This window comes from Schistocerca serialis, chromosome 8 (genome assembly GCF_023864345.2).
Source record: "Schistocerca serialis cubense isolate TAMUIC-IGC-003099 chromosome 8, iqSchSeri2.2, whole genome shotgun sequence".
Lineage (NCBI taxonomy): Eukaryota > Metazoa > Arthropoda > Insecta > Orthoptera > Acrididae > Schistocerca > Schistocerca serialis.
This window is the reverse complement of record NC_064645.1, coordinates 562,178,072-562,197,770: the sequence shown is the minus strand read 5'-3', so window position 1 is coordinate 562,197,770 and position 19,699 is coordinate 562,178,072. Positions and strand designations below refer to the sequence as shown.

General features: G+C 44.3%; 1 protein-coding gene and 1 non-coding gene across 2 annotated transcripts in view; one reads left to right on the top strand and one right to left on the bottom strand.

Moving 5' to 3' along the window:
• The window catches only part of LOC126416386 (agrin), a 354,777-nt gene that overhangs the window by 20,750 nt on the left and 314,328 nt on the right, over window positions 1-19,699 (top strand). The gene's annotated exons all lie outside the window — the stretch shown is intronic.
• Trnap-ugg (transfer RNA proline (anticodon UGG)) lies at window positions 9,154-9,237 on the bottom strand. The gene has a single exon. It is a non-coding gene; the product is annotated as a tRNA-Pro (tRNA).

Genomic DNA, 19,699 nt, shown 5'->3' with positions numbered 1-19,699 from the left:
TGTTAAAGAGCAGTATATATATGCAATAATATTATGTAAAAGAGTAGGAGCCATCAAGACGTTTTATTATTAGAGGAACCAATATATATATATATATATATATATATATATATATATATATATTACAGAAGTTAATTAATAACTATAATTTTAAAATTACCGTTAAGTGGCCTTCAAAGGTAAATATACTGTTAAAACCCAAATTGCTATCAGTAATTCTATATTAGAACAAGTCACGGGTTTTACTATCTAGGGATATAGCCAGTATATGAAGAGGATTTTAAAAACAACTCACTTATGTTCCAGCAAACTTATGGTACAATAAATAAAAGGCTAAAGAGTAAAACTAGGAAAAAATCACGAATAAAGTACTACAAAGTAAATGCTGTGTGCCTGCTTTTCTCGGTGGATCTGTAGAATGGAAGTTGACAACAGCTGATCAAAACAAGATACATCATCCTGATAGACATCCCTGGTATGTTTCGAATCACATCTCTCTCTCTCACTGGTCATACCGGACTCGGGAGTCCATTACCGCACCAACGTATTTTCACCATCTGTCCCTGTCTTGGGCTATTTCCTTCCATTCACCTTCAATACCTAGGCTCCTCAAATCAGCCTTCACATTGTCCTCCCATCTACGCCTCGGTCTTCCCACAGGACGTTATCCCTCTAAGTGCGCTACCAGTCGAATCACAAGAAGATACAATTTTAGCAGCTAATTTGATCCCAGTATCCACTACGGTCTCATACACAAGTGACTTTGCACATCCCCATAGGAAATAGTTAAGGGGAGCCAGGTCAGGTGACCTCGAAGGTCATGGAACAGGATCTCCCCTTCCAATCCAGCGACCAGGAGGTACATCATTGAGATGGTTGCGAACATCCTCACTGAAGTGAAGCTGTTGCACCGCCATGTATCCACATCCTCTCACGAACGGCCATGGGTACGTTCTCCAAGAACTCAGGTAGACTCTTTGCGCGAATCTCAAGTGTAGGTACCATTGAAAGGGCCAGGTAGAAGCTGTGGCCCATTGAGTTTGTCGCCTACAATGCCGGCCCAGATATCCACAGCAAAACGTTCTTGATGGTGTGACTCAACTACTCACCCCACAAATGGCTATTACTTCTGTTATAAGTACCATCACGATAAAATGAGGCCTCGTCAGTAAACAGCATGCTTTGGTGGAAATCTTGTCGATCACTCCATTGTTGGAGAAACTACTGGCATAATGCGACCCTTGGCGCAAAGTCAGAAGCAGAAACATATACACGAAGTACATACACATCAAAACGTCATTCACTCACAGGAATGGATGGACTTCAGTACGCAACATCACTTTGGCATATACTTATTAGGTTGGTGCTTAAGTTCGTAGCGTTTTTCTTTCGCATGTTGATATTCCGGTCGTTATAGATTTATTTATCAATTCTCATTTTTTATTTGTAGTCCACTATTCATATTTGACTTTATATATTGTCATTTTGTCGTTTAGAGTTGGTGAGTTGAGCTGTGAACGCTAGACAATGGAATACCAAATGGAGAAATCGGAACATTTCCGACATATTTTTCTGTCTGAGTTCAGTAGAGAGGTGACAGCAGCCAGAAATATATGCGCCGTGACTGGAGATACTGCCACTGGTTTTCTCATTTTAAGGAGGCTCGTTTAGTCATTAGTGACACTCCAAGTTCAGGATCAACTTTGGCATTTCATGAAGATCGTTTGAACACATTAATACACAATGATCCACGTCACTGTACTCGAGAATCGGGATACATGATGAACCGTCATGAATCCACCATCGTACGACATTCGCATTCTGTGGGAAAGGTTCAAAAATCGAGTGTATGGTTATCGCATTAAGTCAAAATCACAAAAATCAGCGATTGCATCTCTGCTTGCTTGTCATCAATTGGCTCTTGACGAACATCGACCATTCATGTCCTGTATCGTTACTCATGACGAGAAATGGTGTTTTTCTGTTGACATAAGGAAAACAATGGAATGTTTGAACCCAAACAAAACAGCATCTCTTTGAGCAATGACTGCGCAGATCCACAAAATATAATGTTATGCATCTAGTGGAACAGCGACGGTGTGGTGTACTACGAATTGCTCCCCGGGGTGTAAACATCACTGCTGACATTTATTGATGTTTTGCAGACGCTATCCAAGAACAATGAGCAGGAAGACTGCGTGAAGTGATTCTATTCCACGATAGCGCCCGCCAGCTTTCTGCTAGACTGACAAAAATCCCTATACAAGTGTTGGGTTGGAGAGTCATTCCGCACCCACATTATTCACTTTATCTTACCTCCTCATATTTTCACCAATCCGATCTCTGCCGAACACGTTTCAAAGAACTCTCCTCTCGGGTGAAAATGCTCTCCGAACCTGGTTCGACGAGTTCTTCGCCTGAGAACCACGTGACTTCTACAGGGTGTTTCAAAAATGACCGGTATATTTGAAACGGCAATAAAAACTAAACGAGCAGCGATAGAAATACACCGTTTCTTGCAATATGTTTGGGACAACAGTACATTTTCAGGCAGACAAACTTCCGAAATTACAGTAGTTACAATTTTCAACAACAGATGGCGCTGCGGTCTGGGAAACTCTATAGTACGATATTTTCCACATATCCACCATGCGTAGCAATAATATGGCGTAGTCTCTGAATGAAATTACCCGAAACCTTTGACTACGTGTCTGGCGGTATGGCTTCACATGCAGATGAGATGTACTGCTTCAGCTGTTCAATTGTTTCTGGATTCTGGCGGTACACCTGGTCTTTCAAGTGTCCCCACAGAAAGAAGTCACAGGGGTTCATGTCTGGCGAATAGGGAGGCCAATCCACGCCGCCTCCTGTATGTTTCGGATAGCCCAAAGGAATCACACGATCATCGAAATATTCATTCAGGAAATTAAAGACGTCGGCCGTGCGATGTGGCCGGGCACCATATTGCATAAACCACGAGGTGTTCGCAGTGTCGTCTAAGGCAGTTTGTACCGCCACAAATTCACGAAGAATGTCCAGATAGCGTGATGCAGTAATCGTTTCGGATCTGAAAAATGGGCCAATGATTCCTTTGGAAGAAATGGCGGCCCAGACCAGTACTTTTTGAGGATGTGGGGACGATGGGACTGCAACATGGGGCTTTTCGGTTTCCCATATGCGCCAGTTCTGTTTATTGACGAAGCCGTCCAGGTAAAAATAAGCTTCGTCAGTAAACCAAATGCTGCCCACATGCATATCGCCGTCATCAATCCTGTGCACTATATCGTTAGCGAATGTCTCTCGTGCAGCAATGGTAGCGGCGCTCAGGGGTTTCCGCGTTTGAATTTTGTATGGATAGAAGTGTAAACTCTGGCGCATGAGACGATACGTGGACGTTGGCGTCATTTGGACCGCAGCTGCAACACGGCGAACGGAAACCCGAGGCCGCTGTTGGATCACCTGCTGCACTAGCTGCGCGTTGCCCTCTGTGGTTGCCGTACGCGGGCGCCCTACCTTTCTAGCACGTTCGTCCGTCACGTTCCCAGTCCGTTGAAATTTTTCAAACAGATCCTTTATTGTATCGCTTTTCGGTCCTTTGGTTACATTAAACCTCCGTTGAAAACTTCGTCTTGTTGCAACAACACTGTGTTCTAGGCGGTGGAATTCCAACACCAGAAAAATCCTCTGTTCTAAGGAATAAACCATGTTGTCTACAGCACACTTGCACGTTGTGAACAGCACACGCTTACAGCAGAAAGACGACGTACAGAATGGCGCACCCACAGACTGTGTTGTCTTCTATATCTTTCACATCACTTGCAGCGCCATCTGTTGTTGAAAATTGTAACTACTGTAATTTCGAAAGTTTGTCCGCCTGAAAATGTACTGTTGTCCCAAGCATATTGCAACAAACGGTGTATTTCTATCGCTGCTCGTTTAGTTTTTATTGCCGTTTCAGATATACCGGTCATTTTTGAAACACCCTGTATATTCGCTGAAACGAAAAGTAGTCCCAGCGTTGGCAGATTGTTGTAAATCGTGAAGGAGAATATATTAGCGATGACTAAAGTCTCTGTCATGTGTATCTGTTGTGTTTCTTAAATTTATGCGAAAACGTTACGAACTTGTGCACCAACCAAATATATGAACTATACTTTTTTTAATAGTAAGTCGCAGTACAATATCACTGTATCTCTTAGCGTCACAATAATGCCTATGTTTTTTTACATGATTTTCATCGGCAACTCGTCAGTAAATACGTGCTCGGCAGCGTGTCGTATTTTTCATCTACTAGAGAGTCACACGACACATTCAAGACTCAAGCATATTCTGCACACATGACTCGAAATGGTGACCTACAATTTGCAAGTCAGCAATGCTGTCCCGAACCCTTGGCGACCGCAAAACGGTAGTTGGAACTCCGGAATGTTTGGCGTAACTCGCCGCATGCGAATGAAACGGAGCGTTAAGCAGACTACAAGACGTCAGCTACAGTACCCAGGTGCAATGCTTTAGCAGTCAGGATTCGTCCAGGAACTCTTGCAGCCTTGAATGTAATAATGCTGCCAAAGAGAAAAACCACAGCTGTTCCTAGAAACCGCAGGTTTCTCTGGGAGCAGTAGGTTGCGTTTCACGACGTTGAGGTATTTGTCGCGGTCGAAGTAAGAAATAAATACGTGGTGGACGGAATGGAGTGGCGTATTAAACAGCCTTAGGAGTCGATAGCTTCAAAATCTAGAGGCAAAGCGAACTAGTGAAAGCAAAATGCAATGCCCGGGTCATAATGATATTACTAGCAGACCTCTGGACGCGTTGAAAATAATTACAGTGTTACTTGGAAATCGCAAGTTTCTCGGGAAGCAGCGCGTTGTACATCATGACACTGAGGTATTTGTCACTGTGCAAGTGAGAAAGAAATCCGTAATGGGCGACGATCAATGGAGGGGCAGCGGTGCTGATTCTGCAAAATGAGGCGAGCGTCAGTCACGGGCATCTTTGGGCGCGAAAAATAGTCGCGACTCTTTGTGCACCGGACTGCTTTTGTGCTTTGGAATGACGTTACAGGCACAAGTCTGCAGGGCAGGCGTACAAATCTCCAAGAAGCTTTGTCGCTACCGTTTCGTAGTGTAAGGAAGAGAGGCTGGCGCTGCAATGTATAAATATGAGGTGAAGAGGTTCTTAGAACAGCAACAGGAAAAAACGCGCGCCGCGTTTCATGCGGCCAGAATGGGTTACTGCCTGCCACTCAGGCACAGCGGAGAACTTTTTTGTGACGTCACCGACAGCAGGTACGTTTCGCTACGGTGGGCGGAGATCGACAACTAATGTATGCTGTCTTCTCCTGTCAGATACACGCAGCGGAACTGAGTAAGTACAGGTCAGCCGATGAAAAACTTGGGGAGCGGTTCATAGAATTTTAAAATCACAACTTCTTAGTGTAAATGAATGACGGACCAGGAATTAATTTGGCACAGTGCGCATTAAGGTGCAACAACCTTGCCTGTTCCGGCTTCTGACAATCTTTCCTTGGTCTTTCCGAATATCTTCTTCCCTCAGCTCTACAGTACAACACTTCTTGCGATTTTCTCCTTAGACATGATACCAACAAGCTGTCTCCTCATTTCCATAGCTTTCAATTTTTCCCAAAGAATTTATTCCCCGTTCTTCCCTTATTTTTATTATTTGCAGATTTATCGGCAAGGATAAATCCTATTACTGTTCTAAGAATCTCATCTAGCTTTGTCGCCGAATTTTTTGTGTAAAACTATTAAAGCTTTTTAAATAAAACAAACATTATTTACATCCTTCTTATTCTTCATCCCTACACAATTACAGCCCTTCGCCACTGGAAGACTCCGAAATGTAGCTTCTAATATGGCGATGTGAGGCGTAACTATGCCGATAAGTTAGAAACAGTGTACTGTTGTCTCCATATTCGTACACCGGCCGCACCCGGCCCAGGCGAGGCTTAAAGCCTTGTGTCGGGCAGTCATCAAGGACACACGAGTGGGCCTTCGGCTCCGAAAGCCCATATCAATAATGTTTCGTTGAATGGCGCAGTATTGAAATCTGCAGCAGTGTGCGGAAGGATTGCACTCCTGTCACGTTGAGCGATTCTCTTCAGTCGACGTTGGTCCCGCTCTTGCAGGATCTGTTTTGGGCTGCAACAATAGCTGAGATTTGATGTTTTACCGGATTCCTGATATTCACGGTACAGTCGTGAAATGGTCGTACGAGAAAATCCTTACTTCATCGCTCCCTCGGAGATGCTGTGCCCCATCGCTTGTACGCCGACATCATCACGTTCAAACGCATTATCTTGATAACCTGCCATTTTAGCAACAGTAACCGATCTGACAACTGCGCCAGACACTTGTTGTGTTATACGAGCTTTGCCGACCGCAGCGCCGTATTCTGTTTGTTTACATATCTCTGTATTTGAATGCGCTTGCCTATACCAGTTTCTTTGGTGCTTCAATGTATATTCTTGAAAAGTTGCGTAAATTACAAGTTAACTTTTGTAATTCATGAAACGTATTTTGTGAAATATTCTGCGGAAGAATTTATACTGTCAGAATACTGTCAAGTCAAATATAGTCATGTTCCATTTTATTGTCGCATGTGGCATACTGCTCGGAATTAGTCATATAGTTTATTTAGGAAATGTACTGCTGTTATAGCGTAACTGGCAGTGCGCTAGCTTGCGAGACGGAGTTGGACAAGACCAGGATCGAATCCGAGAATCCAGCCAGACTGGGTTAGGAACCTTTAGGTGACTAGGAGAAATTATTTTATACTTTTTAATTCCGTTTTAAAAACGTGTTATATTAAAACGCTTTTTATTTAATTAATTATCTTATGCTTCTTAGTCTTTCGTGTGTGTGTGAAATTTTTCAATCGATTTCAAACATTTTGATGAGCTTATAACAGTGATATGTCGTAAATTTCGGCTTCAGTTCATTTTCTTTTAAGCTGAGTGAATCAATATATTGCTTCCTTCAATGCGTATGTCGCGAAAAGGCCGTGAAGGCAAAAATTATAGATTAGGGTGCACACTGGAACTTACCAGCAATCATTCTAACTGTTAAACATTCACGACTAGAACGGAAAAAGGGGGCCATAACAGTGGTACCCTCGGTCACTCACCTGTCAAGAAAGCGAGTTAAATTGCAATGTCATCATCTTCTAAGCTGTGTTGAAAGCTTCAAGTCTCTATCTCATTGGGAAGTTAGTTTAAAAACAATTAATAGATTTGTACTGAGAAAGCAACAGACGTGTTGAAGTCACTTGTCTTGAGGATAAAGGCCATTCTTGTATCGTGTGTCTTTTCTCACAAGTAAATATATTTTTAGATCGGTTCCGCCTAGAGGAAACACATTTTCTTTTCTTTTCTACTAAGATTTGTTTCGCTGAAGTTGCTTTCGTCGATTTTCGTTCTATAAATAAAGGGGAAAATTGCTGTTTACTATCTGTTCAAACAGAATTTCAGTTTTTAAGAAAAGTATTTACAAATTTGAAAACAGAGAAAAGAATTTATACCTTTTCATATTTGGCTCTGAGCACTATGGAACTTAACATCTATGGTCATCAGTCCCCTAGAACTGAGAACTACTTAAACCTAACTAACCTAAAGACATCACACAACACCCAGTCATCACGAGGCAGAGAAAACCCCTGACCCCGCCGGAATCGAACCCGGGAACGCGGGCGCGGGAAGCGAGAACGCTACCGCACGACCACGAGCTTCGAACCCTTTTCATATTTGTGAGTGCTAAAGTATATATGTAAGTGTAAGCTTCCGCGGCTGTTGTCACTGTCAACAAAATTCTTCCGGGCTGTTGACACCATTGGCCGGCCGAAGTGGCCGTGCGGTTAAAGGCGCTGCAGTCTGGAACCGCAAGACCGCTACGGTTGCAGGTTCGAATCCTGCCTCGGGCATGGATGTTTGTGATGTCCTTAGGTTAGTTAGGTTTAACTAGTTCTAAGTTCTAGGGGACTAATGACCTCAGCAGTTGAGTCCCATAGTGCTCAGAGCCATTTGAACCATTTGTTGACACCATTCTTCTGGACTGTCTAGTCTAGTTCAGCACAAAGCCGTGAGAAAGGCCGTTTGCAATAGAGGCCGAAACGTCGAACAAATTCATATACTGACAATGCGGTCAACAGCCGAGAAGAATTTTATTGCTAGTGAAGTTATATAGTATTTACGAGCGTTGGAACTTCAATAGGGGCAACTATTTATTTACAGCTCGTACAAAATAGATACGCGTTTCAAAGTTTTACTGACCTTCAAAGTAGTCATCAGCATTGTGTATAACCCATTGCCAGCGATGTGGAAGTCGTAGGATACTCTTAGCAGTGCCAGTTGTGTTGACAGTTCGAGCGGCGCGGTGTACTGCCCGACGAATTTGAAAAAGTTCTGAAGCAAATGCCGTGAAGTGTTTCCTTCAGTTTAGAAACTGAGTTGAACTTACGAGGGCTTAAGTCAGGGGAGTGCAGTAGGTGGTATAGCACTTAGCAGCCCATGAGTCAAACAAATCAGTCACAGCTTGTACTGTATGTGCTTCAGCATTGTCCTTGAAAATGATGGTCAGGTCCTGGAGAAAGTGTCATCACTTCTGTCTCTAAGCTGCTAATTTTTGGAACACAACCTACGGCCAGCTTAGAAGTGATGACACTTTCTGCTCGACCTGATCATCATTTTGCAGGACAATGCTCAAGCACGTACAGTGCAAGCTGTTACTGATTTGTTTGACTCTGCTAAGTGCTATACCACCTACTGCGCTCCCCGTGACTTAAGCCCTCGTGAGTTCAACTCGATTTCTAAACTGAAGGAAACACTTCACGGCATTCGCTTCAGAACCGCTACAAATTCGTCGGGCAATAGACCGCTCCGCTCGAACTGTCAACACAACTGGCGCTGCTAAGAGTATCCTACGACTTCCACATCGCTGGCAACGGGCTATATACAATGCTGGTGGCTACTTTGAAGGTCATAAAAACTTTGAAACACGTATCTATTTTGTACGAGTTGTAAGTTCAAAATGGTTCAAATGGCTCTGAGCGCTATGGGACTTAACTGCTGTGGTCATCAGTCCCCTAGAACTTAGAACTACTTAAACCTAACTAACCTAAGGACATCACACACATCCATGCCCGAGGCAGGATTCGAACCTGCGACCGTAGCGGTCGCGCGGTTCCAGACCGTAGCGCCTAGAACCGCTCGGCCACTCGGGCCGGCAGATGTAAGTAAATAGTTGCCACTACTAAAGTTCCAACCCTCGTAGTTACCAGTTTCAGTGCTGCATTGGCACTATCTTCAGACTCTTCTACACGAAACTGGTTCAAATGGCTCTGAGCACTATGGGACTTAACATCTTAGGTCATCAGTCCCCTAGAACTTAGAACTACTTAAACCTAACTAACCTAAGGACATCACACAACACCCAGCCATCACGAGGCAGAGAAAATCCCTGACCCCGCCGGGAATCGAACCCGGGAACCCGGGCGTGGGAAGCGAGAACGCTACCGCACGACCACGAGATGCGGGCCTACACGAAACTGGGTAAGTCATTTAGACGTTTGTGTTATTATAGCCATCACTGTATCCAATGGCTTTCCGTAGTCTCCTTATCGGTAGACGTGGAGCCTTCACAGCTCTAAGAAAGTTGTGATGGGTCCTTGTCTAACTTCAAGAAATCTACGGAAACCAGTTGGATGTACAGTAGTGGTCCCTATAATAACAGAAACAAGTAGATGACTTACACAATTTCGTGTAGAAAAGCCTGAAGATGGTGCGAATAGGCACCGAAACTGGTACCTAAACGATATTATTAAAAAGTTAAGGCTGTTGATATCTGTTTTCTTCAAGTTAATGAAATTATGTAGGAAAGGTTGTAAACAAACATTTCCTCAGTATTAATAGAAAGATAATTAAATAAAATCACCGACGACGCACTTTCATGACGGGAAACTGAAGACTCACTCAAAAACTGTGAAGCTTCAGTGGGTGGGGGCTACTTTCAACACTCGTCATAGTGCAGGGGATATGACAGTGTGATCAAAATACGAGGATCTACCAGCGCTTCCATAACAGGACCATTGACAGAATACAGATCAGGGTGCTGCAGCTGATTCCAATACCAGCTTCTGAAACAGTGATGCTGTTTCTCTGGGAATGGAAGCAATTGTGTGAGCTGTGCGATATGCAGTGAGACCTAAGAACTAGCATTGCTTGCTGATGTGCTGCTATGTTCCCAGTTCAAACCCAACCACCTGAAATTATTGGTTACTTAGCAATTATCATTTCTGGAAAGTTCTTGAAATTTTTTATGTTTGTTTTGTTTGTATATTCTGGAATACTTGATTTTGCTTGAATAGCAGCATGCTCTGCCCAGGACGTCAGTTGTGGTTCCATATTCGTGTTCGTAATAATCATGCTCACAGTGCCAAGTGTTGGACTTCACTGATAACCCTGCTTTCAGATTTGGATTTGATTCTATTTATGCCATAATAATACCATCTGTATATTGATTAAGTAGTAAAGGAAACAAAAGAAAGAAATGGAGTAGGGATTAAAATCCATGTCTGGGTAAAACGAAGAAAAAATTCTGTTTGCTCATGTCGGAAACTATCCAGTACAGGTAATATTTGCGGATATCCGCGCCCGTGCAAACAGAGGAGGGAGAGGAACAGCAGCTATGGCGGTGGCGAACAGGTTTGCCAGCGGCGGGTCTCGATCCCAGTAGCTGGGCAGCGGCGGCGGCGGCGGCAGCGGCCCGGCTGCGCGCGGCCACAGCGGGCTGGCGAGATGCGGAGTGTGGGTGAACGCCCCCGCGGCCCGCGGGGTCCCTGGCCTTGGGCGGGCGGCCGGCCGGCTGCAGGAAGTCCAAGGACACTCGCCGGGCCGCAACATGTAGAGCGCGGCGCCGCGGCCCGGCCTAGCAAGTAGCGCCTCGCCTCAGCTCTCTCTGTCCCTGTCCCTGTCTCTCAGGGTGTCGCAGTCGGGCCGGCTGCGTCAGCCGATAGCCAGCGCGGGAAACCACACGTCACGCCGCTGCTGCACGCCTTCGCTTGTGGACCGCGATCACATCCACACTCCGTGGCCAAGTGCGTGGCAGAGAGTACTTTCCATCGCCCTTCCCCTTTTCTCGGTCTATATTCCGTAAACTAGGAATGAAGGTCACAGAATATCCCCGCTTTCAAGAAGGGACGTCGAACAGATGTGCAGAACTATAGACCTATATCTCAAACGTAGATCAGTTGTAGAATTTTGGAACACGTATTATGTTCGAGTATAATGACTTTTCTGGAGACTAGAAACCTACTCTGTAGGAATCAGCATGGGTTTCGAAACAGACTGTCGTGTGGAACCCAGCTCGCGCTATTCGTCCACGAGACTCAGAGGGCCTTAGACACGGGTTCACAGGTGGATGCCGTGTTTCTTGACTTCCGCAAGGCGTTCGATACAGTTCCCCACAGTCGTTTAATGAACAAAGTAAGAGCATATGGACTATCAGACCAATTGTGTGATTGGATTGAAGAGTTCCTAGATAACAGAACGCAGCATGTCATTCTCAATGGAGAGAAGTCTTCCGAAGTAAGAGTGATTTCAGGTGTGCCGCATGGGAGTGTCGTAGGACCGTTGCTATTCACAATATACATAAATGACCTTGTGGATGACATCGGAAGTTCACTGAGGCTTTTTGCGGATGATGCTGTGGAATATCGAGAGGTTGTAACAATGGAAAATTGTACTGAAATGCAGTAGAATCTGCAGGGAACGGCCATTGAATCTCAATGTAGACAAGTGTAATGTGCTGCGAATACATAGAAAGATAGATCGCATATCATTTAGCTACAAAATAGCAGGTCAGCAACTGGAAGCAGTTAATTCCATAAATTATCTGGGAGTACGCATTGGGAGTGTTTTAAAATGGAATGATCATATAAAGTTGATCGTCGGTAAAGCAGATGCCAGACAGAGATTCATTGGAAGAATCCTAAGGAAATGCAATCCGAAAACAAAGGAAGTAGGTTACAGTACGCTTGTTCGCCCGCTGCTTGAATACTGCTCAGCAGTGTGGGATCCGTACCAGATGGGGTTGATAGAAGAGATACAGAAGATCCAACGGAGAGCAGCGCGCTTCGTTACAGGATCATTTAGTAATCGCGAAAGCGTTACGGAGATGATAGATAAACTCCAGTGGAAGACTGTGCAGGAGAGACGCTCAGTAGCTCGGTACGGGCTTTTGTTGAAGTATAGAGAACATACCTTCACCGAGGAGTCAAGCGGTATATTGCTCCCTCCTACGTATATCTCGCGAAGAGACCATGAGGATAACATCAGAGAGATTAGAGCCCACACAGAAGCATACCGACAATGCTGCTTTCCACGAACAATACGAGACTGGAATAGAAGGGAGAACCGCTAGAGGTACTCAAGGTACCCTCCGCCACACACCGTCAGGTGGCTTGCGGAGTATGGCTGTAGATGTAGATTCCATATTCCTACATTTCCGGCAAGCATTCGTCACAGTGCCCCACTGCAGACTGTTCACGAAGGTCCGAGCACCCGGAATACATCTACGTGGATACTCTGCAAATAACATTTAAGTGCCTGGCCGAGGGTTCATCGAACCACCTTCACAATTCTCTATTATTCCAATCTCGTATAGCGCGCGGAAAGAACGAACACCTATATCTTTCCGTACGAGCTCTGATTTCCCTTATTTTATCTTGGTGATCGTTCCTCCCTTTGTAAGACGGTGTCAACAAAATATTTTTGCGTTCGGAGGAAGAAGTTGGTGATTGAAATTTCGTGAGAAGATTCCGTAGCAACGAAAAACGCCTTTTAATGATTTCCATCCCAAATCCTGTATCATTTCTGTGACACTCTCTCCCATATTTCGCGATAATACAAAACGTGCTGCCATTCTTTGAGCTTTTTCGATGTACTCCGTCAGTCCTACCTGGTAAGGATCCCACACCGCGCAGCAGTATTCTAAAGGAGGACGGACAAGCGTAGTGTAGGCAGTCTCCTTAGTAGGTCTGTTACATTTTCTAAGTGTCCTGCCAATAAAACGCATTCTTTGGTTAGCCTTCCCCACAACATTTTCTATGTGTTCCTTTCAATTTAACTTGTTCGTAATTGTAATACCTAGGTATTTACTTGAACTTACGGCTTTTAGATTATTTATCGTGTAACCGAAGTTTAACGAGTTCCTTTTAGGACTCATGTGGATGGCCTCACACTTTTCGTTATTTAAGGCCAACTGCCACTTTTCGCACCATTCCAATATTTCTTCTAAATCGTTTTGCAGTTTGTTTTGATCTTCTGATGACATTATTTGTAGATAAACGACAGCGTCATCTGCAAACAACCGAAGACGGCTGCTCAGATTGCCTCCCAAATCGTTTATATAGATAAGGAACAGCAAAGGGCCTATAAAAATACCTTGGGGAACGCCAGATATTATTTCTGTTTTACTCGATGACTTTCCGTCAAGTATTACGAACTGTGACTGCTCTGACAGGAAATCACAGATCCGGTCACATAACTGAGACGATATTCCATAAGCACGCAATTTTACGACGAGCCGCTTGTGTGGTACAGTGTCAAAAGCCTTCCGGAAATCCAGAAATACGAAATCGATTTGAAACCCCTTGTCAATAGCACTCAGCACTTCATGTGCATAAAGAGCTAGATGTGTTTCACAAGAACGATGTTTTCTAAATCCATGTTTACTGCGTGTCAATAGACCGTTTTCCTCGAGGTAATTCATTATGTTCGAACACAATGTATTTTCTAAAATCCAGCTGCATATCGACGTTAACGATATGGGCCTGTAATTTAGTGGATTACCCCTACTACCTTTCTTGAACATTGGTGCAACCTGTGCAACCTCCAAGTCTTTGGCCACGGATCTTTCGTCGAGCGAAAGGAACCTAATTGGTATACAGTCTGGGCCAGAAGACTTGCTTTTATTAAGTGATTTAAGTTGCTTCACTAGTCGGACGATATTTACATCTCGTTACTCATGCTGGCAGCTGTTCTCGATTCGAATTCTGGAATATTTACTTCGTCTTCTTTTGTGAAGGCATTTCGAAAGGCTGTGTTTAGTAACTCTGCTTTGGCAGCACTGTCTTCGACAGTATCTCCATTGCTATCGTGCAGAGAAGGAATAGGTTCCTAGATACTTCTAGTAATAGAACCCAGGACACAAAATGTATTCGCAGTTACGAACACGAACTACTGTATAACGGAATGGCGGCAAAGAAAATTTGCGCTGGACTGGTGGGACTCAAAGCCGAATTCCCCGCGTTGCACGAGTGGCCGCCTTAACCGCTTTGGCTATCCGTACACGAATCACGGCCAGACTCAAGCATCCATATGTCGTGGTTCCTGCGCCACAGCCTGTACTCTTACACACATTATGTAATTCCCGTGCAGAGGCGGACATTTTAAATGAAAGTCGTTGTCTGCTATCGGAGGATAAATCTGATACTGCTGTGCCTGTGTTGTTAGGAAGAACGATCCAGTGTTCATTCTGACATTCTTGATAATGTCCGAAGGAATATTGCATTGTTGTTCTTAATAACAAAGGCACCATAATATCGTATAGAGCCCTGTACGTTGTCCGGTATGGCGAGTGTTCATCAAAGACAAAGGTATCATCAGAGGTGCTCCAGAGAAGTTTTATTTATTTATTTACTGCCAAATTATAGACCTGTTACCTGATGTTTTGAAACATGTCGTACATCTTGCAATTTCCGTTTTTCATCTTCTTAAAGTTTTCTTTTGTTTTATCTACAACATTTATAAAAAGTTGATTGGATAGAGGAGAGATTTGTTAGTACCATCACCGAATGTGACTGACGGCGAATACCTCTGAATGATTTCTTCGAGCCGTTGACCGCCATTCATACACACACACACACACACACACACACACACACACAAATGGTTATTAGTAGAGAAATAGTATTGCTTACCCTATTTATTACTAATCCTATGTATTAGCTTCACGTGCCCGTCCATGTACAGCATTTGATGATTTGAAATTTCCTGTCAGATTAAAACTGTGTGCCGGACCGAGACTCGAACTCGGGACCTTTGCCTTTCGCGGGCAAGTGCTCTAGCACACAGTTTTAATCTGTCAGGAAGTTTCATAGTAGCGCACACTCCGCTGCAGAGTGAAAATCTCATTCTGGATTTGATTGTTTCTTGGCTGGATCGCCATTACCTTATGTTTATTTACTGCCACATCTCGGCTTCGTCCTCGGTGTTTCTGTTTTCGCTGTCACTGTGGGTATCAGCCGGCCGAAGTGGCCGTGCGGTTAAAGGCGCTGCAGTCTGGAACCGCGCGACCGCTACGGTCGCAGGGTCGAATCCTGCCTCGGGCATGGATGTGTGTGATGTCCTTAGGTTAGTTAGGTTTAATTAGTTCTGAGTTCTAGGGGACTAATGACCTCAGCAGTTGAGTCCCATACTGCTCAGAGCCATTTGAACTGTGGGTATCGCTGTCCACCATCTGGAGACTGCTGTTACGTTCCACAGAGGCATGTTTATTAGGTCGAGTCCGCTTGTACTCTTCATTTGTTGTTTTTGAAATACTGTTCGTCAATACGTTTAATTGTGTCCATTGTTCTTTGTCTCTTATTGCTGTGTATATATATCTATGTATCTGTGTAATCTAATTGTAGTGTATGTCTATTGCTCGCGTATTGTCCGCAGAAAAAGACTGTGTGTACTGGGGAACCTTCTTACCTGCATGTGCATGTAGGTGTCTGACTCAGACTCACGCGATTTAAGTGCGTGGGGGTAAGGTCCGTGTCCGGTTAAGAAATGTACCACACCGCGGCTGGGATCGATATCTTTCATTCTCAACCGCTCCCTTATGTCAGAGAGGAAGTCGTGCAGTCTACGTCCATTATCACGTACATCCCACTCACCTTTCCATGTATCCAAACGCCAACTTTTAAGGTGACGTATGTGACGTATCGTTTCTATCGGCACACCAGTTATTGTGTGTACTTTATCTAGTTTCCCCATCTTTGACCAGTACCTTGCAACTCTGTGTTTGATCTTGATATTTATGGGGCATATTCCGAGCACCACACACAGCGCATCCACTGAGGTGGTGCCGAAGGCTCCAGATAGCATAAGTAGGACATTTCCCTGCCCTCGCCTGACCGATGCTTTGTTGGTGACCACGTTCAGTCTATGTGCCCACGTGCAAGGTGCGAAGCTGAGTACTGATTCGAAGAGCGCACAGTGATATGTCCGTATGACCGGTAGAGGTAAGTGCGGTAGGACCACTCTTATTCTCTATATACATAAACGACATTACGGACAAAACGAGCAGCAATTTACGGCTGTTTGCTGATGATGCTATGATGTACAGCTGTGAGCAGTCGCTGAGTGACTGTAGGAGGATACAAGATGACAGGCGAAATTTCTGATGATGAATGGCATATAGCCGTAAATGTAGAAAAATTTAAGAAATGTTGGAATACAGCATTAGTAGTGTGCAGCTTGACACATTCACGTTGGTTAAGTATCTGGACGTAATGTTGCGAAGGGATATGAAATGAAACCTGCCGTAAGGACGGTAGTAACGAAGACGAATGCCCGACTTCGGCTTATTGGTGGTACTCTGCGAAAATGCAGCTCATCAAAAAGGAGACCGCGTATAGAACACCAGAGCGATGCAGTCGTGACTACTGGCTGAATGCTTGGGCTCCCCACCGCGCCTGATTAAGCGAAGACATTGAAGCCATTCAGAGGCGTGTGGCTAAATTTTTTATTGGTAGTTGGATCAACACGAGAGTGTTACAGTCATGATTCTTGAACTCAAATCGGAATCCCTGGAAGGAAGAGGACCGTCTTTTCGCGAAACACTATTGAGGAAATTTAGAGAACCGGCATTTGCGGCTGGCTGCGTAACGATTCTACAGCAACCAACGCACATTTCGCACAAGGACCGCAAGAAGAAGAGAAATTAGAGTTCGTACGAAGCCGTACAAACAGTCGTTTTTCCATCGCTCCATTTGCGAGGAGTGATACTAGTCAGCGCGTAAGGTGGCTTCCGGAGTATGCAGATGTACATGTAGGTACATTACCGATTCTTTCCGTTCCATTAGGGAATGGAGCAGTGGGAAAGAAGACTTCCTGGATGCCTATATAATGTGTAATCTTTTCCGCGCGTTCCCCACGGCAGCAGTACTTAGAGTCTTTAGTATATTCCTCGATAATAGTTTCTTGCAACTTTGTGAGCAGGTTTTCGCGGAATGGTTGGCGTCAATCTTCAAGCGCATCTCCGTGACGCGCTCTCCAGTTGGTCAAACCAATTTCTATAGTCTGTTAGTCCTATTTTATGTTTGTCCCACACACTTGAGCCATACTATAGGGTGGGTCACATCTGTACAATGACTGCAGTTATCCAATATCTTAGGAAGGAATCGAAGTCTGCAACTGAAGCCGGCCGAAGTGGCCGTGCGGTTAAAGGCGCTGCAGTCTGGAACCGCAAGACCGCTACGGTCGCAGGTTCGAATCCTGCCTCGGGCATGGATGTTTGTGATGTCCTTAGGTTAGTTAGGTTTAACTAGTTCTAAGTTCTAGGGGACTAATGACCTCAGCAGTTGAGTCCCATAGTGCTCAGAGCCATTTGAACCATTTTTTGAAGTCTGCAACTGAACCGTTATTGGGGTACAACAGGTCATGCATACCCCTGACTGCTTTGATCAATTCCTTTAATTCCTTTATGGGTATCAGGTGAGATGAACGCGTGTCAGCTTCACATGACCGATGGTTTCGGAATCCGTGTTGAGTCGACATGACTGAAGTTGTTTCGTTCGAGATAACCTCATTATTTTGAGTGAAATATATTTTCTTAGTTTCCACAACAGATAGTGTTTTTTTATCACTGTTGTACACGGTAGGTATCTCTACTTTCTTCCAACCAGTAGGTACAATTCCTCTTTTGGAGCAACCTACGGCATCTGATACTTAAGAGAGGACTAACTTAGTGCAAGCTTTGTACCGAACCTAAGGAGAATTCTGTCGACGTCTGTCGCCTTATTCAGCTCCAAACTATCCTTCTGTCCTTACACAGATCACACAATATAAGAAAAATAACAAACGGTAGTTGATGAACTTCCATTTGCCCCACCTCAACTGTTTGCTCCGAGTTAGCGGGAGATTTTTCCTGTATCGGTATTCATTCTGGGGCTCTCACAATTGGACTGATGAAAAAGAGATAGGGAGATAGATAGATAGAAAAGATGTAAATAAGAGCAGAATACTTTGTCTAGAGGTTGTTCAGCCGGAGCGAGACCGTCACAGAGATGCCTGCCGTAGTCCCTTATGAGGAGCCACAGAAAAGGATATTTGCAGCGCGCAGATAATTTCAATGGAAACTCCAAGGAGCCGCGTCCCAGAACCTGTTCCGGTTCACATAGATCGAGGTGAGATTGTTTGGCCCAGACAGTGCTGATATACGCAGAGACGGGACTCGCATTCGGAAACACAGCGGTCCAAATAGCCGTCCGGCCATCCAAATATTGCTTTCCTCTGGTTTATTTAAATTGCTCGAGGCAAATCTCCACTTAATTCCCCATCTTCGTGCAACCATGCCTGAGCTCTGTGTCTAATGACGATATCATCGGGACGTTACATCTAGTCTCGCTTCTCCCAGCTTACGTCACACCTAATTATCTCGACGATAAAACTGAGGAAATTCGGCTGTACACAGGGACTGTACTATAATTTATACCGGTCTCTGATCGCAAAAATCATTTCATATTTTTTTGATTACGAGCTGGAATCAACTACGTACATATTCATATAAGTTTTAGTTCAAAAGAAATTAAGAAATATTATGAAAATGTCAAGCAAGAACGGCGGCGTTAGAAATGTAAAACATATTTGGCTATTATCTTATGGTTGTTCATACCACATTTTAGCACAGACAGATCTGAAGATGTTGTGAACTATGACTTAGTCACGAACAAAGACAGTGATCCAGGAGGTACAGAAATTCTTTCTGTAATTAAAGTCTTTTATCACAAACAAATGGTCGTCAACATACCGATTTCTCTTATGAAAAGGGAAACCAAATATAGCTGCTGGATAACAAATCTCCCGTAATTGATAAATTTTAAACTAGTGTAAAGAGACTAATCTCATATGAGCAGAAAACACAACATTAAAAATACGATGAAACATAGCTGAAACAAACCCAAGAAGTTCCTCAGGTTTCGCATGCGGGCAGTATACGATAGTGTTGAAACTGTTGCCTATCGTGCAGGCGCCTAGGAACCGTTGGATGGGTGTCTCTCTACATTGACCCCAAACAAAGGTGCGAGGGTGGTATCGAGGGTGATGCTGAATTGGGGATCTTAGAGCGACCTTTGCAGTTTTATGCACGCGCGTAGTGAATCGAAGCCCCCCATCCTAGCACACGCCATAATAGGGCGCGAAAACGGAGGGATGAAAATGAACCGTAAACACTCTCTGCTGCTTCGGATCGTCTTCAAATTTCGTCAGACGGTTTAGAATCGTCCGTAGCAGTTTCACCCTGTAGACCAGAGCAAAAATTGCTCTCACGCTGTATTCCAAAGGGGTGATATGGGGTTCAATGGGTTGCACTCCTGCAATGTACTTAGCGCAGAGTTGAACCGTCTGGGGGGATGTCAG